General features: G+C 45.1%; 2 protein-coding genes across 4 annotated transcripts in view; one reads left to right on the plus strand and one right to left on the minus strand.

Annotated features, from left to right (window-relative positions):
* The window catches only part of LOC119650616, a 403,920-nt gene that overhangs the window by 342,921 nt on the left and 41,954 nt on the right, over positions 1-19,045 (minus strand).
* LOC119650613 (proline-rich extensin-like protein EPR1) overlaps positions 1-19,045 on the plus strand; it is a 183,555-nt gene that overhangs the window by 142,450 nt on the left and 22,060 nt on the right. The gene's annotated exons all lie outside the window — the stretch shown is intronic.

Below are 19,045 nucleotides of genomic sequence, written 5' to 3' on the forward strand. Positions count from 1 at the left end.
ATTAGGGCTAATCAGATCGCGTCTATAGATTGCGAGGATCAGATAAGTAAGTAGCTGACTTCCTATGGTTGGGACTCCATTGGCTGGCCATTCACATCGAACAGATTTGCACATGAAAGGAAGCCATTCCAACGAGTGTTAAACATTCTTCCTATTCTGAGCTGGAAATCATTATCGACCGCTGCAGCAACCTCTAAGTGGACCCCAGCCCCTAGACTTCGCAGATCGTTGGATTTACAAACAATGCTTATAAAATGTTTCAAATTCACGGTCACATAATATGGCCATTTGCTGCAGAGATTAATTGCTTCGTGCATTTTATCTGGCTTTTTCGTTGGTTCAATTTTGCATATATCCATTTCCGAAATTTTCATGCACTTCCAGTAGCAGTTAGTGGTAATTTTCACCTTTAACTGATTTAAATCACGATGATATCATGGTACTTACAATCCACAATAAAATTACGAGTAGATCCAATTTTTCGGCCCCAAGTTCAAAACTTCCGTGAGACCGAAAAATTACTCCAGACGTCAATTACTCATTCTTGACGGTTCATTATAAATGAAACAAAGCTTGAATCTTTTACTTCCTTGGTTGCAAGATAAAAAAACTTAGAAAATTTGCACCAGACATCTGGGTTGAGATTTGAAATCAAAACTCAGTGCTGTGGGTTACAGATCTGTGTGCTGCTGGGGTCAGGTTTTATTGTGCACAAAATGAGATCAACTTTAGAAGTTTATATTTTCCTTTGAAACCCCAGGAAGGTCTGGATTTATTTACCTCCATTTAAGCGAAAGCCTGTGTCATGGTACTTGCGGAAAAATATGTCACTCGATCATATCCTTGCAGAGTATAACACATCTATAAAGTCTCTTCTTCCTTTAATCGGCAATAAGACGATGCTTCAGTCCCACTAATATTCCATCTAATTCTGTGCAAGTGACAAGCCCCCAGCAATCCACCAAGAACCAAGACGAACGCAAAAGTCCATGACGACCGCGGCTAGAACTTGAGGTAAAGAGATCCAGACTGAAACTCATCCAACTCAATCATCGCACCGTCAAACATTTAGTTAGTTATTTAGCACTAATATGTAAAAATAATGTCCATACGGTTTTGAGTGCTAGCTGACTATAAAAAAAGAATGAGCGTCGCCTCGCAGTAATAAAGACAGAGATGTTACGTTAACCCAATAGCGTAACACCCCATGATGATATCCGAAATGATCCGCAGTAGATATAGGGTTGCAGACCATGGAAAAATTGCGAGGAAGGCGTCTTCGGTAATATGGAAACGCTGATGTGAACTCTATAGTATTCCTCGTGAAATTGTGAAGAATAGGGCCTAATTGTTCTTCCAGTTTGCTTCCGCTATTGAATCATTTTCTTAGTTTTCCAACCTCAAATTTTTGAAATGATCAAAGCACACTCGTGGGAGTGAACGTAGAAAAGACTATGAATTGCTTATTATTCACTACCTCGCAAACACACGTGCCGTGTGAGCTGCAGTTTAAGAATACCTTCGACTTGTCGAAAAAGACGACTAAAAGCGATCGACATTTGCGGGCTAGCGACTTCCAAATTTCGAAGCTTTCTTGCTAGCGAAACGTCAACAACGCCTCGGATGGGGGACTGAACTCATTGCAAGGACCTTTGGCTCTATTGATAACGGACTATGATTGTGTTCTTGAATATGCCCCCGCCCACCGATAACGATAGTGAGGGTCCTCAAAATGCTTGCTTCCTCCAACTCGAGCAAGAATTCAAAGGGTATAAGTTGGACTTTCTGGACTTAAGCGAGGTAAGATGGTGGGACTGTGGAGAGTACTCCTCTCCCTCTTGCGGCAATCTGCCTTTCTACCCTGGAAAGTCAAATGGTAGCAAGTTCCAAGTTCTACATCGACCGCTGTCGTCGACAGTGGAGGAGCTATCTTGCTGATCGCGTAGCAGATACACTGAGTAACCCATCTGAGAATATCGATGCGAATTTCTCGGATGCTATGTAGGTCGTCGGCCACATCCCCAAGCGCTGTCATAAAATATGACTGACTGCGGAATGATGGAAACGGATCAATGAACTAAAGGCTCTATTGACCGCTGCGAGTGATGGTGGGCATGATACCGATACCGAGTGAAATTCCGGCAAGTTTAACGTAGTGTGAGCCATGACAAAAGAGGATTTTCCATTGCGCTGGTCAGGGAAGCGGACGATACCGCAGAACGCAATGATTTCCGAAGTGTATACCGCATCACAAAAGAACTTGCATGTGGTGGCAAATCTTTCGATGATCCTGTGATGGTCGTTAACGGTCGACTCCTCATCCATAATGGTCGAAAGAACAATTCACCACGATTCTTAAACCGTATCACATTCCGTGAGGTCACTCCTCTGCTGAATGAAATGGTAAATAACCCTAACATGCAGGTACTGACTGTTCTTTCAACCAGAAGAGAAATCATTTCGGCCATCAATGCACTCAAAAGAGGTAAAGCCGCTGGGCTTGACAGTCTGCACGGAAAATTATTTATCGCTGCACCTGCAGAAATTTTGGGAATCCGAGGCCTTTCCCTGAGAGTGGAAGAAGTGGATAATCGTTAAGATTACAAAGAAGGGCACCCGTTTTGAGTATAAAATTTTCAAGGATATCTGAGTGATCCGTGCTGTCTCAAAGATAATAGCTAAAATAATCCTGAAAATCATCAAAGAACATCTCGAAAGCTTGATCGACAGGGTACAGGCTGGTTGATACGTTCCGGAATACTGATCATTTAAGAGCGTATCTGACGTGCTCTACGCAGGAGGAGCATTCCGGAGAAACTAATAGCTATTATCAGAGCCCCAAATGAAGGCGCAGAATATCACGCGCTGCAAAAAACTACCAGAACTTTAAAGTCCAAAACGGAATCCGCCAGGGTTACATCTTGTCACCGACATTATTTCTTCTTGTTATCGGTGACATTGTTCATACTGCCTTGTCCGGAGGACATGGAGGAATTCAATGGACCATTCCATCTTTTCTCAAACATCTGTTTGCTCTGTCACTGGGTCATCAATCTTGACCAATTGGCTCTGGATTTAGAAAAAGAGACAAATATAGTTGGACTGACCAACAACCACCAACAAAACCAAGGTTCTCAATCTTACCGGTCATCGGACTCTCCCTACCGCATTAATGGGCAAAGCATCGAAGGGGCCGATCAATTTGTATATCTAGGAACCGTGGTCTTTGCCGATAGTGCACTGGCAACTGGATATTGCTCGACGCATTTACAGCGATTTTGTCACCATCGAGATTATGTTCAGAATATTCCGTGAAAGCGACCCTCACTGTTACTCGAAAGATCCAAGGTTTCGTCAACACCTGTCTGCGTTATGTCATCAGACCCCGCGGGCATGATACTATTTCACACGATGGGATGATTTCGCCAGGAGAAGTCGCAAGAGAAATGATGGCCTTTTATTAGCAAAACGAGTGAAAGTGGCTGGGCAGAGCTTCTGTCCTGTCCAGTCTGATCTACTCGTGAATACCCAAAGAATAGGATTTTGAGATTTGCCACGAAAAGAATAAATGAAAAAAGTGGGCGAAGCTGCGGCAAAAAACGCGCAAACAGCGAAGATAGAAAAAGTTAGTTACGAACTTCAGGTGCAAGCGGAACCCAATCCGACGAATCCATCACTGGTGATTATTATCAATTAGGGGTGAAACTTGGCCATGTTGCGAATAGCCAACTTCTTATTCAGTCCTTTGTTGGATATAGGTCACCTGCACGACCTCCATTTAGTATTATTTCTTTTTCTATTTAACTTTCGTGGAGACTGTGCTTCAGTTTCATTACTATCACAAATAATGCTGTGCAACTAATATATTAGCTTCCTACCAAGCACAATGACGGACCGAATCATCCATGACAGTCAAGCCATCAAATCTAAACACCACGAGGGAACTGTCAAAAAGGCCATTAAGACTGCTAAGGAGCGGTCCTGTGCGAACTGCTGACGAAATATTGGAAAGCACCAATATCTCTATTAATTGCTTTCCCTTGAGCACCAGAGAAACGGGGAGTTCACAGACCACGTCTCATAACCACTTGGGCATTAGACGAGGATGCGATCATCCCTTGATTGAGGCATTGGGGTTTCCAGTGGCCGGCTCCTCGTGGGTGATCGATCCGTTATTTTCTTTGTTCAAATTTGAACTTTCAGTGTTTGAGTAACTTTCGCAGATTCTCCATAATTCATCGACTTCCAAATGTGTAAGCGATTAAGACAAAAAAAAGGTAACTCACCACCTTCAGCCTGGTTAGTATAGGGGCCGGAACACTCCAGCTGAACTGTACTTAGTTGTTGGCGATTTCGAATCGCCGCTCTCCGCCAATTTCTGAAATTTTGGGATAGCTTTGCCCTTGTACTTGATAAAAGTCAAGCCAGATGGACAATCGGACAACCTTTAAGGAGTAGGGTCATTCCCACCGACGCTGATGTAAGAACGGCGACGAAACTGTCGACTTTCGACTAATCCCTGGTATCAATTAAATTTATATGGCAAATAAGCAACAAAGAGTAAAGACTGACTAAACTTGAGGAACTGACAGCGTTAATATAGAAGGCTCGTAAAACGTTCGAAATGAGGCTTTTTTAGGACATACTGTGAAGAACTGAAACGCGGAAGAGAGGCAGAGTCCGTGAAAGGGATGAGTCGATCAAGCTAGTGTCTCTTAGAAAATCGGACGACACTTTCGAAAACCTAACGTGGTGTCAATACAGACTCTCTTTGAAATACACCATCCAAACATCTTTCAACACTAAAATGTGCCAAGAGAAACTACAACACCAGGAAGACGTTTGCTACCAGTGGAAAGCTAAGTGCTGCAATACTATACTTTGAGCATTCTAAAGAACCTGGCCTGGAAGGCATCTCTTCAGCAATACTAAAGAAAGCTGTAGAATACCTAGAGCGACGTATAAGAAATATTCTTCTAGCTACATGCCTTCATCACAAAGGCTGGGAAAGATGACTTTTCAAACCCAAAGAGCTTCAGACGAATCAGGTCAACATCATTCTTTCATTCCCTAAAATGTCTGCAGCGGCTGGTAGACCATCCCCAATAGTCGCACCCACTCAATGGAAACCAACACACTAACAGCGTGGAAGTTCGTGTGCGTCTGCTCTTCATTTTTGTTTCCAAAATAGAGGACGCAGCTCTGAAATTCGAGCAGACGGTTCGGATGATTTTGGACTTCAAAGGGACTTGTGGCTTGACTTTTTGATGAAGCCAGGGTACATAGTGTCCATTTTACTTTAGTTAAGTGGAACTTTGGTAACTTTTGTTTGGAATTGAAGGAGCCTTGAGTCGGACAAATTGGAGAGAAACTTTTTCCCAATTTGTTGGTCCATGGACCGCTTTTTAGGCGAACACCCAAAGTTTTGAACAAAAAAAAATGCACAGACAGCTACGATTTCGTCCAGGACCGAGGCAACTTATCACATGCTACCTCAGCTCTACCCTGGAAGCAGCGTGACGCGTGACCGAAGCGGTACTATATGTTGGCTTCAGGGCTCAGAAGTTCCCTTACAGTCGAAGCCATAAGGCATTTATATTAACGTGGGTATTCCAGGGAATATTTTCCACTTCTTCAAGGATCTTTCCTTCCAATCCACGTCAAATAAGAAAACTACTTCTTTTCAGTATCACTTATCTTACATAGCCTCATTGCAACTATTTCAAACATAAATCTACTCCAATCAGCGCAAATCTTTAACGTTTTTGTGGCAACTCATTTAACGTACGTACGCTTGATATATGATAGTTATTTGAGCAATTGGATATGTAATGACCAACGTTGCATGTTAGGATTTGCTACATACAGTCATCAGTAGACCAGTTAACGATGTTATGCGGCAGCATCAAAGTTCAAAAGACCACACCATTGGGGCTAATAATTTTGAAAAGAAGTAAAAGCAAAAAAAAAGAAAAGATTTATCGCCGATGTAAAGTCGCACAATTGCTGAGATATTTTGCGTTTATAACTTTCATATCCGCAAGATGGTCTTATGGTCAGTTCAGGGAAGCGATAAAAGTGCAATCACAGAATAACTGGCACTAAAGATAGTGCTTATAACTAAGTACATGATCCCTCCATTAGCACGCTTAGTATGTCCTAGCATTGGTGCGATCCCCGCTTTGACATGACGGAAGTAGAATTATAAATATTAATGAACCGTGATTTGAAATTTTGTAACTATTTATCTCTGCTCCAATCATCTGAGGTTTTACGAGCTTCTGCACTAGTAAAAGACTGGGTGCTAACATCCCACAGAGAGCCCTGTTCGTATCCCGTCTAGCAACTCGTTATAGTCTAAGTCTAAAACGACTAAAAACAATCACATAAACACACTCATGTCGCCCGCCTTGTATCTAGATCTACATATCTGCATCACTGCACCAATCACATCTGACATCTCAAATACACTTGAATGGGCATCGCGAGGCAATTAAAGGTTTTCATGTGGTCCCACAAGATCATGAAAGTAAAAGGAATTGCTCTGTACTTGTCGAGATACTTGCAGGAGGAAAAAACATGAATGACCGCATAAATTCAAAATCACATTTCCGTTATGCAATCCAGATACTGAACATAGTCCGATTTACATAATTATCTTAACGGAACTGTTGCCTACATGGTGTTACTTATTGTATGAACCTTTTATTTGATAATTGTAAATATAAATTCAGAAAATTGTGGGCAATTTATTTGTGCCCATTTTTCGAGTACACACTTCCATATGTGCCTGTGGTAGACGAATTCCTCAAATGGACCCGTTTATTGGTTGACTGAGATATAATACTACATGAAAGGTTGCGCCGATGTAACGAATGAGAATACCTTTTGGTGCCTTTGATGGCAATGATTTGGAGAAAGTTACATAAAAAAGATACATTTTTAATGAGGTAGTACATACTCTGCATACTTTGTTTTGAAAAGTACTTCATCTATGAGCCTCCAATGAAAATTAACATTTTTCTTCGGGTTCACTATACATAGTCCGGTAACGGAAGAAAAGCTTCGCAAATATGCAACAAAATCTTTGACAAAAGTAGACATTGTGGCAATTTACCAGCGGAATTTAACTATCAAATGAGAAGATACATTCTCGGCAATTCATAACCATATCTGTATTTCTCCATTCATATTCGCTCTAATGTTCCCTGAAGCCCGGGGGTAACACCCAACATTCATGGACGGGAGAACTCGAGATACCCCATCTTCTTTGCATCACTTCACTAAACAAGCTTGGAAATCGGAAGTTGAAAACTTCAGGTATGAGAACGAGTCCTTGAAGTAACTGACCCTTTTGGGAGCCTCGCACTCCTCCCCAATCGATGTCAAAACTAACACCTGCTTCGGAAAGACCTAATCGAGATCTTTTATTTGATACCCCACATGGCTATATTCGGTGAAAAAAAGTACACCCTCCTTTGCATATATGGGGACCCTCCCCCCCCAGTTCGTATCAATAGGAGGTTTCGAAGATATAAACTGTGATAGACAGACCGACGGACGGAAAGACAAATAAACAGTAAAACGATTTTAATAAAGGTTTGTCCGGATAGCTAAGCGGTTAGAGCAAAAGGCTGTCGTACAGAAGGTCGCGGTTCAAATCCCACTGGTGGCAATGGACTTTGTATCATCATTTGACGTCGGATACCAGTCGACTCAGCTGGGAATCAGTACCTGAGTCAAATCAGGGTAATAGTCTCGGGCAAGCGCAGTGCTGACCACATTACCTTCTACAGGGTACTGTAATCCTGTAGTGCACCGTTACGGTATTGAATGAAGTGCTTTAACACGGTTCAAAGCCCTGATCCAATTTAATTGTTGCGCCAACGATGATTATTATATTTGGTTTACACAGAACTTGAAAAAGGACAACTTTGTGACATTTACAACTTGAGGTCAAACGAGGTAAGCAGTCCCACGGAACTGCCTTTCGCATCTTGAACCGCTAAGATCTGAATGAAGGAATATCGATGCGGCTTGGAGCTATTCACCCAAAAACGTGCCTAACAGATCCGTGCACTTTCGGCTGAGATGATTTCAATGCGGTTTATTGTGTGTCCAGCCAATGAAATCAAAGATTGGTAACCCTGATCCAAAAGCATGAGCATGAGCAATCATATGGCGGCCGAGGCGTGCAGTTTGGAGGCCACACCACATTCATACCCCTCATTGGCAAATCTGTAGAAGACATACTTTCCGACTTAGTGGAAAGCTTGCATTTAGTGCCTACGGTGAAGTTAGTCAGAAAGGAAAGTACGGTAACTCTCAATTTAGGAGAAACTGGAAATCCGACCGCGGACGGGCCGCGGTAGTACAGTCCAAATCTGCCCGCAAACGGAAGGGGAAGGCTCGGCAGAAGGAAACTTAGACCACTAAGGAGGGTGGACTAAAGGCTGAATTTTGCCTGTCAGAACCTTCTCCTTCACCCTTACCGGGAAGAGTGGAAGAAAGGGAAGCTGGTGATGTGGACGCCACTGGTTTAGTGCCGGTATGGGGAAATGGATCCAAGCCACCCGGACACCGTAAACCTGGAAAGACCCCAAGTCAGCGGCAGAAGAGAGCACTGCGAAGGAAGATGAAGCACCCTGGGAATGAGGGCATGAACGTGGCTGTACCACTAGGTGCGGTAACGTCCAGAGAAATCGGACGCAAGGAAGCGAAGATCTCCGGCGGAAGGTGGAGATAAACTGGAAACCCCGGTGAGATCCATACTGGACGCACCAGACTCTTCTGTCAGGGGTAATGCGCGCAAGAAGCGTAAGACCAACACACCTGCTATGGCCAACGCTTATTGTGCTCCACACCAGGGCTTACATCCACGCGTCTCGATCAAATCAGCGAGAAAGATCTCAGTGAAGCTGATCCCTTCCATAGGAATACGGATACGAAAGTGGGAAGGAAGAGGACGTATGCGCAAGCTGCAGCTTCTGTTCTGACTGCTGCCGTGGCAGTTTCCTCCAAGGATGGCAAAATGTCAGAGGGATAATTTACCATCCTCCGGGAATGCTGCCTGGAACGAAGCCAAGATTTAACAATCAAGGTTTTCACGATGGGCTTCTCCATTCTTCTCTCCAGGCAATCCTGGCTTGAAGTTCCGGCGGTCGACCCAAGTTCACTATTGTGAATACTGAGCTACGCAGGACAGAACATGTAGGATGTTGGTTACCGGACCCTCGACGGAACGCAGAGGACATCATCCGCAAGCTGCGTGAACAGAACCCGGGCATGGACTTTGGACAGTGGAGGGTAAAGATTATGAATGCCAGGAAGGACAAATCTACAAACGTAGAGGGTTTCAACTTGGTATTTGAACTGGATCAAAAGATGCTGAATGTACTCAAGGAAAGCCACGGAGTAGATAGACTGAAATTTAGTCATATCAGGAAACTGTAGAGCATCACCTCCATTTTGAGAGCGAAGAACAATGACGGTCTTCGACTCGCACAATATAGAGCAAATTTCAGCATCTTCGGTGCGCTCTCTCACAATGGAGCTGGGCGCGGAGGATAGTGCGTACAGTGGCGGAAACCCCGTATGGGAGTTCGTACTGATGAAGGGACTACAGAGTGAATTCTACCTACTAGAAACCTCTCCTGCATCTTCCAAGGAACAGGCGGAAGAAATGGAAGCCAGAGACGTGAACGGTACTGACTTGATGCTAGTTCGAGTGATTGAATCTCTTCAAACCGGACACCGCAAACCAGTCAAGGTGCTAAGTGGAAAACAGAATTCTCTGCGGAATGAGATGGGATTTTTCATGGATGAGGACATGGGAACTACGGTACCTCTAAATGCGGCTTTTCTCAGAGAAATGAAACACGAGGGGATCAAGTTTCTGGCGGTACGGTGTAGGAGAAACCCTGCCATACGCGGACTGCGGCATACGCTTCTATTTCCATAACACAAGAGACTAAGTTTATGACGAAAAACATAAAGATTGGTCAAACCAACCGGCAGCATGTCAAAGCCTCCTCCTATCTGTTGGCAGCGAAGCTGACAAAACTGCAGGATTTCCCCTATATCTTTCTGGTGCAAGAGCAGTGGGTTCGATTTAACAGAATCTGTGGCATTGGATCCGTAAAGGGAGCTAAGGTCTTATACGATGAAAGATCCATAAGACTGACAGCTTGCGTCCTGATGTCAAGACGGTTAGGGCAACCAGGATAAGACAGTTCGGTTCCCAGGACTTAATTATGGTCATCGTACAATATTAGATAAATACCGAGAGGAAAAACATCATAATTGCCTCCGCTTATTTACCCTATGATTCTTTGTATCTTGGCGTATGCGTATACCGAATCAAGTGGTCTCGAACTCTTAACAGGTTGTGATGCGAATGTTCAATATATTTGTTGGGGCAGTAGCAAAGGCAATCCAAGAGGAGAGAAGCTATTTGATTTCATCACTTCAGCTGGTCTTATGATTGCAAATAGGATGCGCCCCTACGTTCGTGGGACCGAGAAGAAGCGAAGTAATTGACCTAACAATCTGTACCTCAAAAGTGTTAGAGTTGATTACACACTGGCGAGTGCTAGACGAGGTCTCACTGTCAGATCACCGATACCTAAAATCGAATCTGACTATTGCGGGCAAACAGTCTGCAGTACAAAGACGGAACCCTAGGAAAACGGATTGGATAAAGTTCAATTAACTTCTTGGCAATAAAGTACAGTTCCCTAGGCGACTAAGGACTCCTTTGGCACTGGAAGATGAATTGAAAACTCTGAACTGCACACTTTTAGAGTGCTATGAAGAGGCTTGTCCTATTTCCCGAGGCCAAAGCGGTAAAACGGTTCCTTGTTGGAACCGGGAACTGCAAAAACTCAGGAAATCAACCAGGCGACTTCTGAACCATGCTGGCAAAAGTAAAAAGAACGAAGACTGGTTAAATTTCAGGAACTCACAGCATGAATATAAAAAGCTCGTTAGGTGTTCGAAACGGGACTCCTTTAGAGCGTACTGTGAGGAACTGGAAGGCGAAAGGAAGACTTCAAGGCTGTACAGAGTCCTTAAAAGGGATAATGTGCAGAATCCTTAAAGGCTGTGCAGAGTTCTCAAAAGGGAAAGTCCTGTGAGTTTGCTCAGCATTCTTTGGTTACAAAGATAGAGGATGCAACTTTGAATGGTGAGTACGCGATGGGGGTGTTCGTGGACATTGAAGGGACGTTTGATTGTGCGCTGGTCGCAATGCTCACCAAACAGATCAAAAGTAAAAAGTCGACCAAACTCGGCAGTCTCAACAAAAGAAAAATGCTTTGTGTCCATCAGCTCCTTCCTCACAATATTATTCAACTATTGTTTGCTGAACGCCCACTTCCGTTCGAGCTGAGAGTGTGCTCAAATCACACCCATTCCAGAGGAAGACGAGAATTCCCTCATTCTGGATAGCTATAGGTCTATAATTATCCTTTCAAGCTGCACCAAAATTTTTTTTAAATCAAGAATAGATCAGCACAGCAATAGAAACAACTCCATCCCTCACTTCCAGTCCTAGGTCTGCAAACCCACGTCCTGCTCTTCGGAATTAATTGAAAGACGCCTACAATAACCTCCCTCCTTGACATTAGGAATGTTTTCCAGCCAATATCGCAATACGGACTCTTTTATAAGCTAAACGATATCCTTCACTTCAATCCAGTACTCTACACGCTAATCCTTGGCTTCTGGCAAGTTCAACGACAGCAATCTAGACGAGCTCTACCGCTATTCCACCAAATGGAAAATAGCCCTCGATCCGCAAAAAGGCCAAACATTTATCCTTAAAGGAAAAATGATGATAATACTGAAAATGGTTTTCGACATCAGAAATCTATCTTTAATAATCCACACCTACCAACATCCCTCCCTCATCAACAGGGCTCTAAACCATTTCAAACCTACTCCATCCAAAGTCGAGATTGTCTGTTATAAGCAGTTAATTCGACTTCTAACCACTTTTGATGTCATCTTCTAGTTGGGGAATCGACTTGTCAGTTGGAGGCTCCGCGTGAAGAAAAGGCAAATCCTCCGCCACTGTACCTGCATATCCTAAACTGATTATGGTTCGCAATACGTATCCACCCAGATTCTCTACGACAGCTCCAAAACACCACGCATCGATGCCTGCATGTTCGGTAGCGGGATGAAATTCCTTGAAATATCTGTCACACCCTAATCGCTTAGTTGGCGACTGTCTGAGGATTGAGATCATCATCATCAACGGCGCAATAACGGGTATCCGGTCTAGGCCTGCCTTAATAAAGAACTCTAGACATCCCGGTTTTGCGCCGAGGTCCACCAATTCGATATCCCTAAAAACTGTCTGGCGTCCTCGCCTACGCCAGACTTTCCGGGCTGAACGCCACCATATAGTTGGGTGGACTTAAAGAGGATCATAACCCTCGCATTTACCTCAGCATCACGGATCACTTTCTCCAGGGCCAGGTTAAAGAGGGCGCATGATAGTGCATCCCCTTGTCGTAGACCTTTGTTGATGTCGAAGGATCTTGAGAGTGATCCTGCTGCTTTTATCTGGCCTCGCACATTGGGCAGGGTCAGCCTAGTCAATATTATCACTTTCGTTGGGATACCGAATTCTCTCATGGCCTTGTACAGTTTTACCCTGGCTATGCTATCATAGGCTGGTGGGGGAAGAGATGCAGGAGTACACTGAGAGCATCTGCCGGGCAGGCCTGCAACGCCTCAGTAGCACCTGCACACGCGGTTCTTTCAATCCCATTAAGCTTTTTGCTCAAAGGCTGCCACCATACAATAAAGCAGTACGTTAGGATTGGACGAACCACAGCGTAAATATCCAGAGAATCATTCTTGGCCGGAGACCCCGTTTCTTTGCGAGGGTTCTCTTGCAGGCATAGAAGACTATACAGGCCTTCTTAACCCTCAGTTCTATGTTTAATCTTCAATTTAGTTTTGGATCCAGGATTACACCCATTTAGAAAAAAGAAGCAATCTTGGTTCATTCAGCCGTGGTAGGTGGAATTCAGGTATCCTTGTCTTGGTGGTGAATAGCATCACTTCCGTTTTGGTTCGATTTATGCCGAGTCCGCATCTTGCGGCTCACAGGCAAACCTTTCGCAACGCTCCTTCCATGATGTCGCTCATAATGGACGGAAACATCGCTGACACTTATATCACCAAGTCGTCGGCATATGCCACTACCTTGACCCCACTGCTGTGCAATATTTGTAAAATTGTGTCCAACACTATTAACCAGAGCATCGAAAAGATGGCGCCACCCTGGCACGTACCTCTGTTCACAGCTCTGGTCAAGTGGTTGCCTCCCAGATCCGACTGGATTATTCTGGTACTTAGTATATAATCCAATGAGTAAGATACCTCTGCAATACTGGTCAAGTCTTCCTTCATTGCATCGGTTGTTGTTGAATGCTCCCTCTCTATCCAAGAAGACAACTAAGGTATATTGTTTGTACTGCAGTGATCGTTCAACCGTGCCACTAACCTCGTGGAGAGCGGTTTCTGTAGATTTGCCTTTAAGATAGGCATGCTGGCACTTAGAGAAAGGCGTTCTCTCCATAATAACCCTCAACTGAATGTCCAGGACCCGCTCTAGAATCTTCAACACGAAAGAGGTGAGGCTGATTGGGCGAAAGTTTTTCGCGGACTCATGCCCGCGCCTGCCCGCTTTCGGTATGAAAACCACTCGTGCGCGTCTCCAGGACTGTGGTAAGTATCCTGAAGAGATACAGCTTCGGTAAATCTCAACAAGCCACGGCACAATCCTTTCCAACTACTTCTGTAGCATGGCCATCTGGGCCCGGAAATTCATATGCTGAGAAGCTGTTAATAATCCGGCCGATCATATCGACGATAATTACTGATTTGATAGTCTCGCATGGCTGGGGTGGACGCAGACCCTCCAAGCAAGGCTCCGATTCACAGTTCTCCTCGCTGGCGGGAAAGTGCGTCGGAACCAGTAGCTCCAAGATTTCACCAGAAGTTCCGTTCAGGAGCCTCTCGACTTTTTAAGGAAGGATGGGCTCTTATGTTCCTTGAACAGAATCTTACTGAGCCTCGCGGATTCACTGGTGCTTTCGATGTTCTGGCAAGATTCCAACTAAGACCGCTTCTTGGCGGTCTTAATGCCCGACTTGTACTTCAGGCAGTCCTTGTATGGTTGTCAATATTTATGCCTGTAGCAGATGTTGGAGATTTCACTGGTCAGCTTCCTGAGGCTCAAGAGATCTTCATTCCTCCACGGTGGCACTGTCTTCTTGCTGTGTTTAGCATGGCACGGGACTTGAAAGGTGGTATCGAATGCCTTTTTCAGAGCCCCAACCTCGAGTTCGTCTGTCGTGCCAATCTTATCAATTTTCGCACCGGAGAGTTCGTTCTTACTTACTTGACCAAACTTTCTCCAGTCAACCCTCCTGGGGTCTCTGAAGGGATTGAAGACCTCTACGTCGAGATCTAAACTGAAAAGTATCCAACTATGACCTAAGAAGGATCTCTGGTCAGATACTCTCCAATTCTCCACCCTAAGAATCCCATTGTCGGTTAGTAGGGTGATATCAAGGACCTCTTCTCAACCGTTACAGTTTTTCGAGCTGGGGGAATGGAAGGTTGATATACTGCCCCCCATCAATAGGTTGTCCTTCTTTGTTGCTATGGTGCTCGTCAAATGTTGTAGTTCTTCTGGCGGAGCTAATTGGTCGTAAGCCATGTGAACCGGTATTAGTAGACCGCGTTGACTCGAACGAGCGCTGATCCATCCGTGAGTTCCGGGATCAACTAAGCTTTGTCCCCGAAGGTACACCCGTTCCTGACTATTGCGGCCCGTTTTTTTGCACACGATGCGTTAGTAAGGATTTAAATGGCGAATAAAGAAAATATAAATGAGGGGATAGTGGGAATGGAGAATGAGTTGAAAGTGCGACGCTCGCCCCAACGACCAACGAAGGTCGCAAGCTGAAATGCCCGACGAAACATTGGGATGCACAGACAGAAAAGAAAGCTCGCAGAGTGATTCGGCACCTGTGACGGAGGCGGTAATCCAGACAGGGCCATGCAGCGCTGTTGTCGCGGAGAGGAGCACAGTGGAAATTACTGGAACTGACCTGATGGAAGGAAGACAAGACCTTTGCGGAAGTCCTCAGCGAAATCCGTTATAGGATCAAGCCCACAGATAGCGGAGGGGAAGTGTCCTCCATTCGGAAAACGAAAGATGGTGGAGTTCTCGTCGAATTAGGCACAAGAACAACATATAAAGGTACGTTATGTGAATCGGTCAAGGGGTTATAGGCTAGCTTTGATTTCTAGCCTAGAACCCATGTGCTCTTTGGAAATCCGAGACCTTGAATGCCTGACGAAAGAGAATTAGGTAGAAGACGCCATCAAGCCCGAATGTCCGGAGGTAACCAATGACCGAATTGGTATCACCTCTGCGAACTCCCAGGATCAAAAACTCGCTGTGGTAGAAGTTGCAGAGCAATACGCGAAAAAGCGTCGTAATAGCGGAAAAATCAGAATTGATTGGGTGATATGTAGGAAACAAATCCGAGCCACCCCAACCAAATGTTACACATGTTTGAATTATGGACACCTGCCGAAGACAAGATAGTTCGCTGCAGAGACCAAACCTGACCAAGTGCTCATCAATGAGCAGTAAAGAAATAGGGACCAAGCTTAATGACACCCCGACATGTCAGGCACCGCCACCATCTTGGTTCGGAACAGCACCCATCTTAGGGTTCTCGTTTAGGATCGAGGGGACGGTTTTATCTGGGTTTGGGGTTTGGAGGTAACGATTTCCAATGTATATCTAATGCCAAACGCGACGATACCGGACTTTTGACGCAGACTTGATGCTCTGGAGACCGCTACCTTGGGCACAGAGGAGCGGATCCTGATCGCGGATGACTTCAGGGTACTTGAATGGAACATGCCTCACCCAGGCTCCAGAGGGAAACGAATTCTCTAAATGGCGGCGAGAACAGGACTTGTAGTTTTAAACACTGGATCTACCACAACGTTCCGGCTCCCAGGCTGTGAGGGAAGCATTCCTGACGTAATTTTCGCGCCGGAATGACTGGTTTCGCGGGTGTACGGGTAGCGAGTTCTGGAAGACTTTTCGGCAAGCCACCATCAATGTAATGTCTTCGAAGTGGTTGATACAAAATCTCGGTGCATGCCACCCCAGCATTTTGTCTACGCGTGAAACGCCGCGAAGGTGAACAACGGGAGGTTTGTCAAAACTCTTGGAACAGGTGGAGACGCGCTGGATGGCACTCCAGCATTGTCGTAAATTTAGTTAAAAACCTGATAAGGACGGACTGCGAAGCCTTCATGCCCAGTAGAGCATCGGGATGTAACAAGCCTTCTATGTATTGGTAGACGGTGGAAATTGCAGAGCTCCGGAAGGTCACAAACCCGCCGCTTGAAACAACGTCTAAACGGCCGGAAGGAGGCATGTATAGTAATCACAGAGTACAGATCAGTCAAAAAGAGACTCCGCGGCACAATAAACAGAAGCAAAACTCACTACTGGGAGAATTTGGTCGAGGAGGTGAATGGAGACCAGAAAAATCTGGGCCTTGCGAAAGTCCTGTTCACTTAAAGCCGGACAGATAGACCGCATTGTACGGGAACTATTTCTTGCGCACCGCCGTACGGGATGATGACGGCAGAGCGGAGAGCGCCGATGACTGCCCACTTTTCTCTATAAAAGAGTTGGAAGAGACAATCCTCTCTATGAAAAACAAGAAGGCACCAGGCCCCGAGGACATTCCAACAGAGGTATACAAACTGGTGCTGCAACATCGGCCAGACTTACTGCTCGGCGCATTCAACGATTGCCTGAAAGAGAGCATTTGCTTTTCTCGTGAGAAGGCTTGCATTGATCAGCAATGTATGCTTGACACTGCTGGGAAAGTCCTCGAAAAGCTCATCAGAAGTAGGCTCACTGAAGCGAGTAACCCCTTATACTTACCCCCACGCTTTAGAGCGAGGAGATCCACAGTTGATGCTGTCATGCAAGTCGTCGATGTCGTTCGTCGAACGGAGGAACACAGCCGCCGATCACGATGGGTGGTGCTCCTTGTAGCGCTTGACTTCAGAAATGCTTTTGATTCCGTAAGAAAGACATTCTAAGGACACTGAATAGTACTTTCCACGTGCCGAACTGTATCTTATGGATATTGAGGGATTATGTGGGGAACCGCTCCCTATTCCATGAGACGCTAGAAGGTCAGAGGATAGAGGTCAAGTCGGGGGTAGCAATCGATTGGTGAGTCTGTAATCGAGTCAAAACCAACGGTAAAGTACCTTGGAGTGACTGCTGATTTAAAGGTGAGCTTTCTCGAGTAACTCAAAGCAGCAGCGAACAAGGCTTCAGCTGGAGTTTCGGCCTTATATCGACTAATGGCAAATATTGAGGGTCCTAAGTCTAGTAGGCGACATCTCCTGATTAGTTCATCGCAGTCTGTTCTGCTCTACGACGCAGAGGTATCGGCTGACGTTCTTTGCAAGGAGGTATATCGTAAGCGTGTTGCACAAGTACAAAACATTGCAGGTGGCATCTCCCTACCCCATCCTTTCAAAACCAGCCGTGATGGTGATCGCGGTAGTGATTCCCGTTGCCTTTCTTGCTAAGGATGTAATGCCATATACAAGCGCAATTGAGAAGAGTGAAGAACGGGAACGTGCACTAGATAAGTGGCAACTCTCTTGACAAAATAAGGCTAGAGGTAGATGGACTACGCAGCTCATTAGCAACTTAGGAGCGTGGCTGAATCGGGAACATGGTAAGACTGACTATTTCCTTAACCAGCGCCTCAGTGGGCATGGATGCATAAGATTAGAAAGACACGATCTCCTGATTCTGTGTTTTCCAATAGAATTGTGGACGGCGCCCATCACACTTTTGGAAATTTAAATTGTTAGCCGCACCTCTGGAGAGGGAGGGGATAAGTAGGGTATATAGCAGGAAGAAGATGTGGCTATTCTCGTATAATTAAGATTATTGGCAAGGCAATCATCGTCGCGCTGTGCAAATGGGGGACTACAGACGAGGACCACTCCCTTACCCCTCCACCGACTCCCACACCCGCGCGGATGAGGATGATTGTCTTATCAATAAGCTTATTAATGACACGAAAATGGCAAAGTAACTTTTTAAGGAGTAGCAGCTGCTATAGATTTTTAGGAAGGGTAGAAACATGGGACCTTTTTCTTCCTGCCAAATACACTCTTTACCCGTTCCCCATCTGAGGGTGGGACTTGTAAATTCAATTACCATAAGTATATCAAAATACTCCCCATTTTTTAGGGGGCATTAATCGCCACGTTTTTTCGACGGTCTTTGAGTGGAAAATGGAAATTGTCCCAATTTTTAAGGAGGGATGACCACCAATTCTTTAATCTAATTACAAAGGGGAGAGCAGGGACGCGCTGAACAGTCTCGACCGAATAGTTAAAGTCCCCCCCCCTTCTTTCGGTTACGGGTTATAGGCACATAGATAGGAATGAATGGGCTGACGGATTGGCCAGGCGAGGCTCTGATCTTGGCACTCTTTTGGGGGGCTGGTCACTGTGAAGATTGGAATCTACTCGCATTACCTAATAACCGCTGGCTTTAGATTGTGAAGCCCCACCACCTGCACTAAGTCGAGGAGGATTTGACGTTCCTAAAATAAGACTCAATCTCGAGAGTTTTCCCGCGACACACCTCCAAGATATCTCTGGTTGCCGCGTGGGAGAGCTGCTATCGTTCGCAAATGTTAAGGTCAAATTTGGAAGATCTGATTCGGCTGGATTCTGTTCCCCTTGTCTTTCCCACAGTAGTCATCGTGTTAGTGGTTTGTGGTAGCAAAACGCCGCATTATAGCGCTAATTGGGCTCCTTGGAGCGGCTCACTATGCGCCTTGTGGTATGAATTACCTTGAAATGCTTGTCCCGATACATAAATTTATAGAATTAAGGACTTTAAAATGGGCAGGGAACAAAAAACGGCAAAATGTGGTCGGGGAAA

Source organism: Hermetia illucens, chromosome 3, assembly GCF_905115235.1.
Source record: "Hermetia illucens chromosome 3, iHerIll2.2.curated.20191125, whole genome shotgun sequence".
NCBI classification, from domain to species: domain Eukaryota; kingdom Metazoa; phylum Arthropoda; class Insecta; order Diptera; family Stratiomyidae; genus Hermetia; species Hermetia illucens.